Source organism: Papio anubis, chromosome 10, assembly GCF_008728515.1.
Source record: "Papio anubis isolate 15944 chromosome 10, Panubis1.0, whole genome shotgun sequence".
In the NCBI taxonomy this organism is placed as follows: domain Eukaryota; kingdom Metazoa; phylum Chordata; class Mammalia; order Primates; family Cercopithecidae; genus Papio; species Papio anubis.
Genome location: NC_044985.1, coordinates 110,587,272 through 110,599,559, shown reverse-complemented (window position 1 = coordinate 110,599,559; position 12,288 = coordinate 110,587,272). Strand labels below are relative to the sequence as shown.

Below are 12,288 nucleotides of genomic sequence, written 5' to 3'. Positions count from 1 at the left end.
ATCATCTGTTTAAAACTCCACAATAATTCAATGTGAAACTATTACTATTCCTATAGTATTGATACTTGAAGCATGAAAGGCACTAAGTCGTCTGCTTTTACAATGATGGCAAGTGGCAGAGCTGAGTGAAGGAAGGCAGTCCAGACTTAAGCCTAATCTAAGTGGCATTCTATTAAATGACTGGTGATATTGTGTAGAGTACCCCTGGCAAAAGATGGAAAAAGTGAATGCTGGATGGACACCCTACAAATCTGCATGACAATAGCCTATCTGCCTCCAATCTCCTTTCTTGTAATTCAATCCCTCAAAACTATAAGAATGATCTAACATGAAAGCCCAACTGTGTGGCATTGTCCTGATTCCGTGGCTCCCACTGCTGGAGAGAGAAACCACTGTTATATACTTGCTCTCTGATGAAATATATGAGGTGGTGTTTACCTTGACAGTCAATTTAAGAAAATCACTACACCTAATCTAAGTACCTGGTACAAAAGGAGAAGTTTTTCTTGTGTGTGTGGTTTGTATTGCTAGCCACTATTCAGTCTTTATTGGATATCACCAATAGACTGCCTGCAAGGAAATCTAGTTTTTACATGGAAATTCTTCCTTATGGATATTATAGCAAACTCACTTTAGCACAGATATACAAAAGGGAGAACAGTTAAACACAAGGGCTTTGGAGCCAGAGGATGGACTCATGGCATCATTACCCTTTAAGCTTCATCAACCTCATCTGCAATTTGAGGAGAACTCCTCCCTCCTAGAGTTGCTCCAAGGATTGAATGAGATAATATAGGTAGAGGGCTTAAAATAGTCCCTACCGAGAAATTCCTAAGCAAGTGATATTTATGCATACATCTCTAAGGTTTTTATTGTTCTATATTTTAATCATATTTAGTTACAGCTTAACCCAAGTAGAATACACGGATGCGTTTAACAAAACAAAACAAGCAATATGGGAGAATTTTTTAAATGAGTCCCCTCCCAGAAAAAAGCTATTGCAAAGATATCTTGTTTGCCATTCTAGAATTTTTCTGTGTATATAAAAGCATACGTGTGCTTTCCAAAAAAGAAAAAAGAGAACATCTATGATACAATTCTGTACCTTATTCTTTTTTCCCCCCATGGGGATTGTTCCATAATGGGACATATAGATCTACTAAATTCTCTTCCACAGCTATGCAGTATTTCTTTCTTTTTTCTTTTTTTTTTTTTTGAGACGGAGTCTTGCTCTGTCACCCAGGCTGGAGTGCAGTGGTGCAATCTCGGCTCACTGCAAGCTCTGCCTCCCAGGTTCACACCGTTCTCCTGCCTCAGCCTCCCGAGTAGCTGGGACTACAGGCGCCCGCCACCTCGCCCGGCTAGTTTTTTGTATTTTTTAGTAGAGACGGGGTTTCACCGTGTTAGCCAGGATGGTCTCGATCTCCTGACCTCGTGATCCGCCCGTCTCGGCCTCCCAAAGTGCTGGGATTACAGGCTTGAGCCACCACGCCCGGCCGGCTATGCAGTATTTCAATATGTAAAGGTAGCATTAATTATTTAGCAAGTTCTCTATTGATGGACACATGTTGTTTTGACATTTTCTATGAGAAAATAACATTTCAATGAATACGTTTTTATGATTACTACTGTAGAATTTACTTCTAGAGGTGGAATTGTTAGGTCAAATGCTATCAGCATTCAAAATTTTTATAGTTCTTGTTCAACTGCCCTCAGAAGAAGCTGAAATAATTTATACTCCTACCCCATTGCCATATAAAGAAGCTGTATAAACTTTTAGAAACCATTTCATTTTTCAAAGTCAGTTTTCTCACTGCCCCAGGAAATCCCAAGCTATGTTCCCATCTCCTTGCCTGTAATCTTGTACTCCTAGCCTAGAATTCCCCTTCTCAATGGAATCTTCCTGCATTATTAGGACTCATTCAGTTGCAAGTGACAAAACTCAAATGAAACTAGCTCGAGGAAATTTAAAAGGTGGATGTTGGGGGATAATTCTTGAGAGGATCCTGGGTAGTTGACAGAATTGACAGATGAGCTGCAGGTTCTGGGACAGTCCTGGAGACTTTGGGGACTGGAGCCTGCACACTCCTCTTCTCATCCATTCTAAACCCTGCTGTCTCTGTATGACTTAATTCTCTTCTGTGGTGAACTGATGCACCCCATAACTGTCAAAACTGTAAAACTTTACATAAATGGTAGCAATCAATAAATACAAACTTCAAAAGACATTTGGCACTGGTGACTTATGGCTACTCCCACTTTCAGGGTCCTCTTATCTTTCATTAGATAGAATTCAGTGGAGAAGTTTAGAAAGCACTGGCCAAATGTCCAGAAAAGTCATTGTCCTCAAATTTCAAGGAGCCAGAATTCACTGTTACTCCTTACAATAATGTCTTTTAAATAAAAATTGTCCAGCAACAATTCCAGGATCGGCCGGGCGTGGTGGCTCACGCCTGTAATCCCAGCACATTGGGAGACTGAGGCGGGTGGATCACTGGAGGTCAGGGATTCGAGACCAGCCTGGCCAACATGGCAAAACCCTGTCTCTACTAAAAATACAAAAAATTAGCTGGGCATGGTGGTGCACACCTATAATCGCAGCTACTCAGGAGGCTGAGGCGTGAGAATCGCTTGGACCCGGGAGGCGGAGGTTGCAGTGAGCCGAGATGGTGCTACTGCACTCCAGCCTGGGTGACAGAATGAGACACCCTCTCAAAAAAGTAAAAACAATTTCAGGATCATCTCTTTCCCCACCTGCATGACTAAAACGCTTTGGTAGTTCCCCTTCCTTGCGCTCTCCGTGGTCCTGAACCATCTTGAGCTCTGTTTTAGAGTCCCTCGAAATGTAATAGGAGGGGAAACAGGGAATAGAAAAAATGAGGCTATTCGGGGAGAAAAGAAATGGCTTTTATTTTGGCAATTTTTAAATACTCTCAGTTATCAACAAATAAACCACAACCAACCACGGACAGAATGAAAGAGAGCAAGCAATTTTGTGGGAAACGTTAATCTGAGCAAATATCCACATGCACAAGCAAGGTCACCTGGGGGAGTGGGGCGAGTCACCATGTGGCAAAGGTGAGATGAGTCCTCTGCCATTCTCAGTTGACCTATAATAAATTGTACACAGATTAGTTTTACTTTTGCTTTTATATCATGATGGAAAAACTGCAAAATGAAAACAACAGTAACATTAGTTTTACAACTCCCAGGGATGTGTTTAAGTATACAGCTGGCCCTTGAACAGCAGGGGTTTGAATGGCATGGGTCCATTTATCCACGATTTTCTTCTGCCTCTGCCACCACTGAGACAGCAAGACCAAACCCTCTTCTTCTTCCCCCTCCTCAGCCTACTCAATCTGAGGATGATGAGGATGAAGATCTTTAGGACGCTCCACTTTCACTTAAGGAGTAGTAAATATATTTTTTTCCTTATGATTCTCTTAACGTTCACTTTTTGTGTGTGTGTGTGAGACGGAGTCTTGCTCTTTTGCCCAGGCTGGAGTGAAGTGGTGTGATCTTGGCTCACTGCAACTTCCGTCCCCCCGGGTTCAAGCGATTCTCCTGCCTCAGCCTCACAAGTACCTGAGATTATAGGTGCCCGCCACCACACCCAGCTAATTTTTGTATTTTTAGTAGAGACGGGGTTTCGTCATGTTGGCCAGGCTGATCTCGAACTCCTGACCTCAGGTGATCCATTCACCTTGGCCTTCCAAAGTGCTAGGATTACAGGCATGAGCCACCGTGCCCAGTCAACATTCACTTTTCTCTAGTTTATTTTATTTTAAAAATACAGTATAAAATGCAGGTACAAAATATGTGCTAATCAACTGCATTATCAGTAAAGTTTCTGGTCAATGGTAGGCTATTAGAAGTTAAGTTTTTGGAGAGTCTAAAGTTATATGCAGATTTTCAACTTTGTGGAGTTGCCACTCCTAATGCCTGCATTGTTCAAGAATCAACTATATTTTGTAGTTCTATAGAGATTTTAAGAGTTATGTTATGGTTTTTACACCTTGGTAAATTGTGTGTCCTGCCAATGACATGGTGATTTTATGTTACATTATTATTATATTGTTGGGTATTTATGTATTTTACATAAGATTTTATTTCACATTTTCCAACTTAAAACTAGGTGTTGGTATTGGTATTTGTCTTTTGCACTAAATTACCTTACATTAATCTTTTAAAATAATTTTTAAAAAGATGAAAGCTATTATTTGTTATTTTGTAAGTTTTAAATCAGTAAAGACTAATAAATCCAGAAGTATATTCCTAGATATAAACTTTAGTCTAAAAGATTTTAAAATATTTGGTTTAAAAATTAGGACATATCTTGGTAATTTTTCCTATTAATATGAATATCTCTCTCTCCCTCTCTCAAAATCTTAAGAATGTTTAGAAGTCCAATCTTAGAGACAAGAAGACTAAATTGCATAGTGAGACTAAATATAGCATCCACTGTACTTTAGTATCTCTATCCTCACAGGAATTTTTCAAGTTAAAGTTATTTAGGAAATATGAAGTACGTTGCCATAATTATTCCTACAAACTCTACTAACCTACTGTACACATCTGAGTATGTTGCACTTTTGTGATTCTACTAAAGAATTCAGTCAGATCATAAACATTCTGTGCATCTGCGATCAATGTTAATATATTACACATAACACAAACATGATGCTAGATCTTATGTCAATTCCAAGTCTTCTTCTGACTTGATCATCAGCAGCAATTGACTCAGTTGTTCACTCTCTTTTTCCTGATACAGTGTCTTCCTTTTGCCTAAAAGAGAGCAACTTTACGGTTGTTCTTCTGTCTCCCTTGCTGGCATCTTTGTCCTATTCTTTTCTCTATCTACTTTCTCTCTTGATGATTTTATCCAGTATTATGGGCTTTAAATCTCACTCATAGGCTGACAACCTTTACATTTATACTTTGAGCCCAGACTCATCTTTTCAACTCTAGTCTCATGTATACAAATGCCTACTTGATATCTCCACTTGGAGGATCAATAAGCACCTGACACTCAACATGTCTAGAATCAAACTCCTGATCTTCCCCCATCTTCCCCATTCCTGTTCAGTCACAGTCTTTCAATCTGTGGTAGTTTAAAACAATGACTACAAGTGTTTTGTTGTTGTTGTTGTTTGTTTGTTTGTTTTTTTGACACCACTTCCATCAAGAACTGTGGTCTAGGTTTCTTGCCCTTTTATCTGGATGAGCTCATGTCTACTTTGATCAATAGGATACATACAGTAGAAATGAAGCTCTGACTTCTGAGATAAGATCACAAAAGGCTACACAACTTCTCTCTGATTCTCTTGGAACACCTCCTCTCTAGAAGCTCCCTCTTGGCATGTTAACTCTTGAGATGGTCTCTCTTCAGACGCTCACCTTTGAAATCCAGCCTCCACTCTGTGAAAAGTCCAAGTCACATGGAGAGACCAGATGTAAATACTCTAGTTGATGTAGCCTTCAGTCATTCTAACCCAGGTGCCAAATACATTAGTGAACAATGTTTCAAATGATTCCAGGCTCCTGCCTTTCAGGTCAAATAGTTCCACAACCATCTGAGCCATCCCAACCGGGACACAGACAAGCCATCCACACAGTGCCCTGTCTGAATTCCTGGCCCATAGAATCCTAGAGTATAATAAAAGAGTTGATGTTTCATAATTATTTCTTTTTTTTTGAGACGGAGTCTCACTCCGTCACCCAGGCTGGAGTGCAGTGGCGCAGTCTCGCCTCACTGCAAGCTCCGCCTCCCAGGTTCACGCCATTCTCCTGCCTCAGCCTCCCGAGTAGCTGGGACTACAGGCGCCCGCCGCCACACCCGGCTAATTTTTTCGGTATTTTTAGTAGAGACGGGGTTTCACCGTGTTAGCTGGGATGGTCTCGATCTCCTGACCTTGTGATCCGCCCGCCTCGGCCTCCCAAAGTGCTGGGATTACAGGCATGAGCCACCACGCCCGACCTCATAATTATTTCTTTAGAGCAGTTTCTTAACCCAGCCATAGAAAACTGATACACTGTCTCAGTTGATGGGGATTTTATCTTTTCAGTTGTACAAGTAAAAAACATCTTGGAGTCATTCTACATTCTTTTTCTTCCATGTCACATCCAAACCACCTGCAAATCCTGCTGATGCTGCCCTCAAAATATATTCAGAACTTTATTACTTCTCACCATCTTTACTAATGACCATAATCTCTTGACCATATTTCTGCAGTAGCCTTTTATGAGGTCTGCTTCTGCCATTATCCCTGTCCTCCTCCCAACAGTCTATTCCAACAGAGCTTCCAGAGTGTCTTTTTTTTTTTTTTTTTTTTTTGACGGAGTCTCGCTGTTACCCAGGCTAGAGTGCAGTGGCGCGATCTCAGCTCACTGCAATTTCTGCCTGTCTGGTTCATGCGATTCTACTGACTCAGACCCCCGGAGTAGCTGGGACTACAGGTGCCTGCCACCATGCCTGCCTCGGCTTCCCAAAGTGCTGGGATTACAGGCCTGAGCCATGGAGCCGGGCCCAGAGTGTCTTTAAAATATGTCAAATTACATCACTGCTCTATTATACACCCTCCGGTGGTTTCCACTCACAGAGTAAAAACCAAAGTCCTTACAAAGGCCTACATGATCCCTTATGATTGTGTCCACTGTTATCTCACTAAGCGTGCTTCCTCCTATTCTCCCCTTCCTCACTCTGCTCCCACTGCACTTACCTCCTCACTCTCCTAGAATGTGCCACAAGCCCTCCAGTCAGGAGCTCTTTGCATTGGCCATTTCCTCTGCATGGAACATTTCTTCATCATAGTAAATATTTGTTGAATGAATTAAGGGGAATTAGCCCTTAAAATTTTAATTTCCTAGGAATCAAAGATATTTGTTTGGTAAATTAAGAAATACAAAATAGGAACATTTTATCCAGTTTTTATGAAACTAATGTTATTAATAAAACTAATAATTTAAATTCCTAGTAAGCAGTTTTTGAAAATTTGTCTTCTTTATAAAAGAAAACAGCTATTTTCTCCTTTAACCCCAATCCAAAACTGATGCAAATATAAAATACAAATTTACAAGAATATATTTTAAATATATTTATAATCTCTAACTTCTTTTCCTCCAATACTTTATATAGCAAACAACATTAGCTCAATTATTACAATGAAATAATATTGGGAAGTGAGGACACATGTCTATTTTTAAAAACAGTAACTCAATCACATTCAATGTTCTTAATTTGCCTTTTGCCTGTCTTTAGATTTCCACTGTATGAAAACTGTAAGTGCCCAACCACTTAAGAAAAAAAGCAGTAAAAAACCATTCTTGGTTACTACCAAAAATAATGTTAAGTAAACTTGAATCCATTGGAAGCATTGTGAATTTCCTCCTTAGGTGTTCTATGGGTGGTGCAGCCAAGGATCTAGAGATGATCATTGTTCTGTTGTTTTTGAATTCAGAAATATTCAGATAGAAAGTTGGTGTTTTCAAACTGTAGGTCATGACACCTTAGTGTGCTGGGAAATGAATTTAGTGGGTCTTAGAAAGCATTAAAAGAAAAAGAGAAAGTGTGAGATTGAAAGAGAGAGAAAAAGAAAGGGTAAAAAGATCTGAGTGCATTGCAGGTAGTAAGGCTAAGTTGTATTTAGTCATGAGTGAGTCTGACTGTGTGTGTATGCACTGATGTACAATGTGTTTCTAAATGTATCTTTACTGCAGGTCATGGTCAAAAGTTTTAAAGTCACTGCAGTAAAATATTTCAGAAAAACTATTGACCAAAGTTGTGACAGTTGCTGGAGGTCAATATTGCATACATTTCCTAATATCTTCATTTGTAATCTAGGATTTTAGAGATAGGCCAATCAGTGGGTTTCAAATCTTAGCATACATAAAACTCACGGAGGTGGGAATGGGAAATGGTCACACACATGTAGGTCACACATTGACCTACAGAGGATCTGATTTAGAAGCGTCAGAGGTGGGATGCAGGAAGCTTTGATCTGAACAATTCCACAGGCGATTCTGATATAGGTAACCCTCTGCCCACTTGTAGAGTCAGACCAGACAACACCACAGGTAGTGATGTAATTACAAATCTCTTAAGTTCAAATTAACTTGTATCTTCCCAATCCACACAAAGCTAATGTCCTTAAGCTTCTAGTTAGTTTTTTTTTTTTTTTCCTTTCTTAAAATGAAGAACCTTGGACTGATGAGACCCAGTAAAAAGAATAAGGAGGAGGAGGAGGGGGAGGAGGAGGAGGAGGAGGAGGAGGAGGGGGTAGGGGAGAAAGAGAGAGATGGTCCTTAACCTTGCAGTTAAGGAGAGGATGTGGGAAGAATGAGGGGAACATGGTGACCCAGCAATTCTTTGTTAGTGAAACCAACTAGTTTTACCACCAGACCCTGCCAAGTGAATAGAGAGCATGGGACATCCATCATTACTGAGAAAAAGAGATGATTATTCGCCTTGCAATTGAGGAGGGGATGTGAGAAGAATGAGGGGGCCATGGTGACCCAGCAATTCTTTGTTAGTACGACCACAGTAAAACCAACTAGCTCTACCTCTAGATCCTGCCCACTGAATAGAGGGCATGAGACATTCTTCATTACTGAAATTCACATTAAAAAATAAACAAATGAAGTTGAGGGATTACTGTGAAGACATTTTTGGGCTATCAAATTTTAGACTTTAAATATAAATTTAAATTTAGAAAGTTTAGAGGGCACTGCACCAAAAAGACAAATTTAAGATAAAGAAGGGGGCAAAACCAGCAAAAGGTGTTGTAAAGTCTGCAAATCTTTCTAAGTATGTGCTTCTCTAGATATAACACTTGGCTCTTCAAATATAAGAAACAGTGGCTGGGCATCGTGGCTCGCACCTGTAATCCCAGCACTTTGGGAGGCCGAGACGGGTGGGTTACCTGAGGTCAGGAGTTCAAGACTAGCCAGGCCAACATGGTGAAACCGCGTATCTACTAAACATACAAAATTTAGCTGGGTGTGGTGGCGCATGCCTGTAATCCCAGCTACTCAGGAGACTGAGGCAGGAGAATTACCTCAACCTGGGAGGCGGAGGTTGCAGTGAGCTGAGATCGCGCCACTGAACCCCAGCCTGGGTAACAGAGTGAGACGTGAGACTCTGCCGAAAGAGAGAGAGAGAGAGAGAGAGAGAGAAAGCAAGCAAGCGAGCTGGAGGTTCTTTCTCTGGATTAAATGACCAAAAACACTACTGGCATTGTCTAAGATAACAAATTGACTGGCAGACCCCCTGATTCTTATCAAACAAGACTGTAAAAGAAAATGAGAATATAATAGTTAAGGAAATCAAGAAAATTAAAAAAGGAAAAGCTAGTCGTCTTTTTATTCATATTTAGAGACAAAGTCTCACTCTGTCAACCAGGCTAGAGTGCAGTGGCATGATCATAGCTCACAGCAACCTTGAACTCCTGGACTCAAGGTTCTTTCTGCCTCTGCCTCCCAAATTGCTGGGATGACAAGCATGAGCTACTATGCCTGGACCAGGACCAAGTTTTTTAGACAAATATCACTTATGGATTCTCCCCACCGCCCCCAAAATCACCAATTAATCACTAGAATTTCTGAAGTGAAAGAATTAAACAGTGGCATGGAGTTTTCACCTCCCTCCTTTCCTCCAACCCCATCCATCTGTTTATTTCATGCTTTATTTGCTCCCCAAACAGCAAATGTTTTGAAATCATCTGTTGAGGGCATTACTGTCTTTCCGAAATCCCATGTTAGTTCTTGGTGCATTTATTTTCCCTCAGTTCTCTAGAATAGATGAGGGATGAAATCAAGATGAGAGCAGAACTGGATTCTCACTAGCTGATTGCCAGTAACTGATTTTCTTCAAAGGAAAATCAATTCATATTGGGAGATTCATGCAGGTTTGGGTCATTGCCTGCTCTACCCAGTTGTAGTAAACAGTTCACAGGTGAAGATCTTTGTTGACTGGTTAAGGCTGTGCATTTGCCAATTCTGGAAGTATATAATTACAATTTTTTTTTGTATTTAAGCCAATGATTCTTAAATTTTAATGTAAATAATAATCTCTTGTAATGCTGCTTAAACTGTGAATGCAGGGGGGCCCATATATCGCTAAGAGATTTTGGTTCAGTAGGACTGGGATGAGGTAAGAAATCTCCATTTTTAATTACACCTTGGAAAACACTAACACAACTGTTTGATAATAACTCTTCATGCTTACCAGAAAGATTTGATGCCTGTTACTGAAAAGAGAGAAGCCCAAACACAATGATGCCTCAGTTAAGTAGAATTTTTCTTGCTATTGTTCTCTTTATACATGTATATAATACTAAAGTATGAGTGCCTTGCTTGCATATCACAGCACCAAATTATTGTGTCTTTCAATTAAGCATCAGTCGTTAGAACTATGCTACTTACCCAGCAGAATCAGCACCACCTAGAGTATGTTAAAAATGCAATGCTTCAGCCTGCCCTTGACCTTCTGCATTTAACCAGACCCTGCATTTTAACAAGATCCTAGGGTTTGAGAAACCCTGATCTAGCCAATTTACAAGCCAAGTGTGACTTTTCAGCTCACTTTTAATTGGCCTATTTTATATTTTTTAAATAAAACAGATGAAAGATTTTAATTACATGAGAAAACAAAGTTTTTAAGGGAAGAGGCACCTTTCAGACTCCCAAATTGTACTGTCTGTGACTAATAATGTTTATGTCAGAAGGCAATTGGTTGTTATGTGATCTCATTTGCCCTGTGCCTATTTTTTCTACAAACGACAGCATAGTGCTCTGTGCTTGTGTTCATCTGCCATTTTCAATGTAAGTTTCCTGTGGGCAGCATGTCTTTGATATCTAAATCCTCAGTGTCCAGCCTAGTGCCTAACGCAAGTAGGTGTTCCAAAATACTTGAGTGGGATAAAAAGTGCCAAGTATCTGAGTTATAGCCCATTTCAAGTTCAAGCTTAAGGCTCCTCTCTTCTGTAAAAATTTAGTTATTTCTTCCATCATGAAAGTAAATACCAATTGTTTGTTATTCGACATCTCTCTCTCTGTCTCTCTCTCTCACACACACACATTTTAGTCATCAATTATTATTGTACTCTTTTATTACTCCATCAAAGCTGTAAGAAGCTGTCTTTTTATGTATTTCATATTGCCTTGCAGAGTAGGCATTCAAATGCTTGTTACTATTGAGCCATCTTAAAATAAAAATACATCTTAAAGTGAGAAAATCCACATTCAGTTGTCCTTCAAGCCCTGTTCTAAATTGCCAAAATTAATTCTAAGAGATGCCGGTATTTAAACAGCTCCTCCAGTTATGACCCATGCATCTTAAAGAAAGCATATGTTTTGATACAAGCAGTGTTTTATAATTTTGAAATGTTTAGTTTTACATCTACCCAACTCAAGCCCTTTACAGATATATGTAATAATCTATAAATTTTGCATTATTTTCCTGGTAGTATCATACATAAACCAATAATTCAATTTTAAAGCTAGTTGTAGAGGTATTGCCCCAAAGTGCATCCATAGCATGTAAACTCTTAACTCCTTTAATTAGTATTGTATTAGTGACATCAACATAGCTGTTGCAATGTTGTGATGAATCACTATTTTAGCCCTCTTTTAAAATGCACCTTAGCGTATTACGCAAATCGGCTCTAACTCTCCTATAGATGGCAGCATCGAGCAACAGATTTTGGTAACAGCTTGTTCTTCTGTTCCGTGAATTTTCAGTGAGGAGTAAATTTTCCATACAGTGTATTTCATTACAATACACCAAAAGACTAATTTAGCTTAGGTGACAGAATAATATTCATACCTGCTCAGCATTACTTCAGTGAGTTCCCATAAACGCGTCTTTTTCTATTCTATATATTACATGAACCAAATGTAAATGCATTTCCAGTTAGCCCATTAATTTAAAAAAATGTAGAGAACAATTGAATTTACTGTAGTATAATTATAACAAATGTTAACCACCTTTAAATTGGTAGTAAAACATCAGCAAGTAGAAAAATGGCACTAATATCCTATGATCAGTGACTATCTTCCATAGGAAACCCATGGGTCTGAACATAATTTGTCACAGCAGTGCGGTTTATTTCATAATTTTATCGAATATTTAGCAACTGAAATTGTGTTTTTTAAAGCAGAAATGCTTTAACACTGAGAGATATATTTTTAAAACGGTTTATTATCATAATTAGCTTTTTATGATCAAAATCCTTCCTATGAAGATAATTGTAAAATACATGCAAATAAATTTTCCAACCCTCCCCTCCTTCT

The 12,288-nt window shown here is 39.3% G+C and overlaps 1 long non-coding RNA gene across 1 annotated transcript; it reads right to left on the bottom strand.

Annotated features, from left to right (window-relative positions):
• Nucleotides 1-2,885: 2,885 nt before the first annotated feature.
• Nucleotides 2,886-8,140, bottom strand: LOC103876570. Its single transcript, XR_002516454.2, has 2 exons — nt 6,720-8,140; nt 2,886-3,110 (listed from the first exon to the last, which is right to left on the bottom strand). It is a non-coding gene; the product is annotated as an uncharacterized LOC103876570 (long non-coding RNA).
• Nucleotides 8,141-12,288: the final 4,148 nt, after the last annotated feature.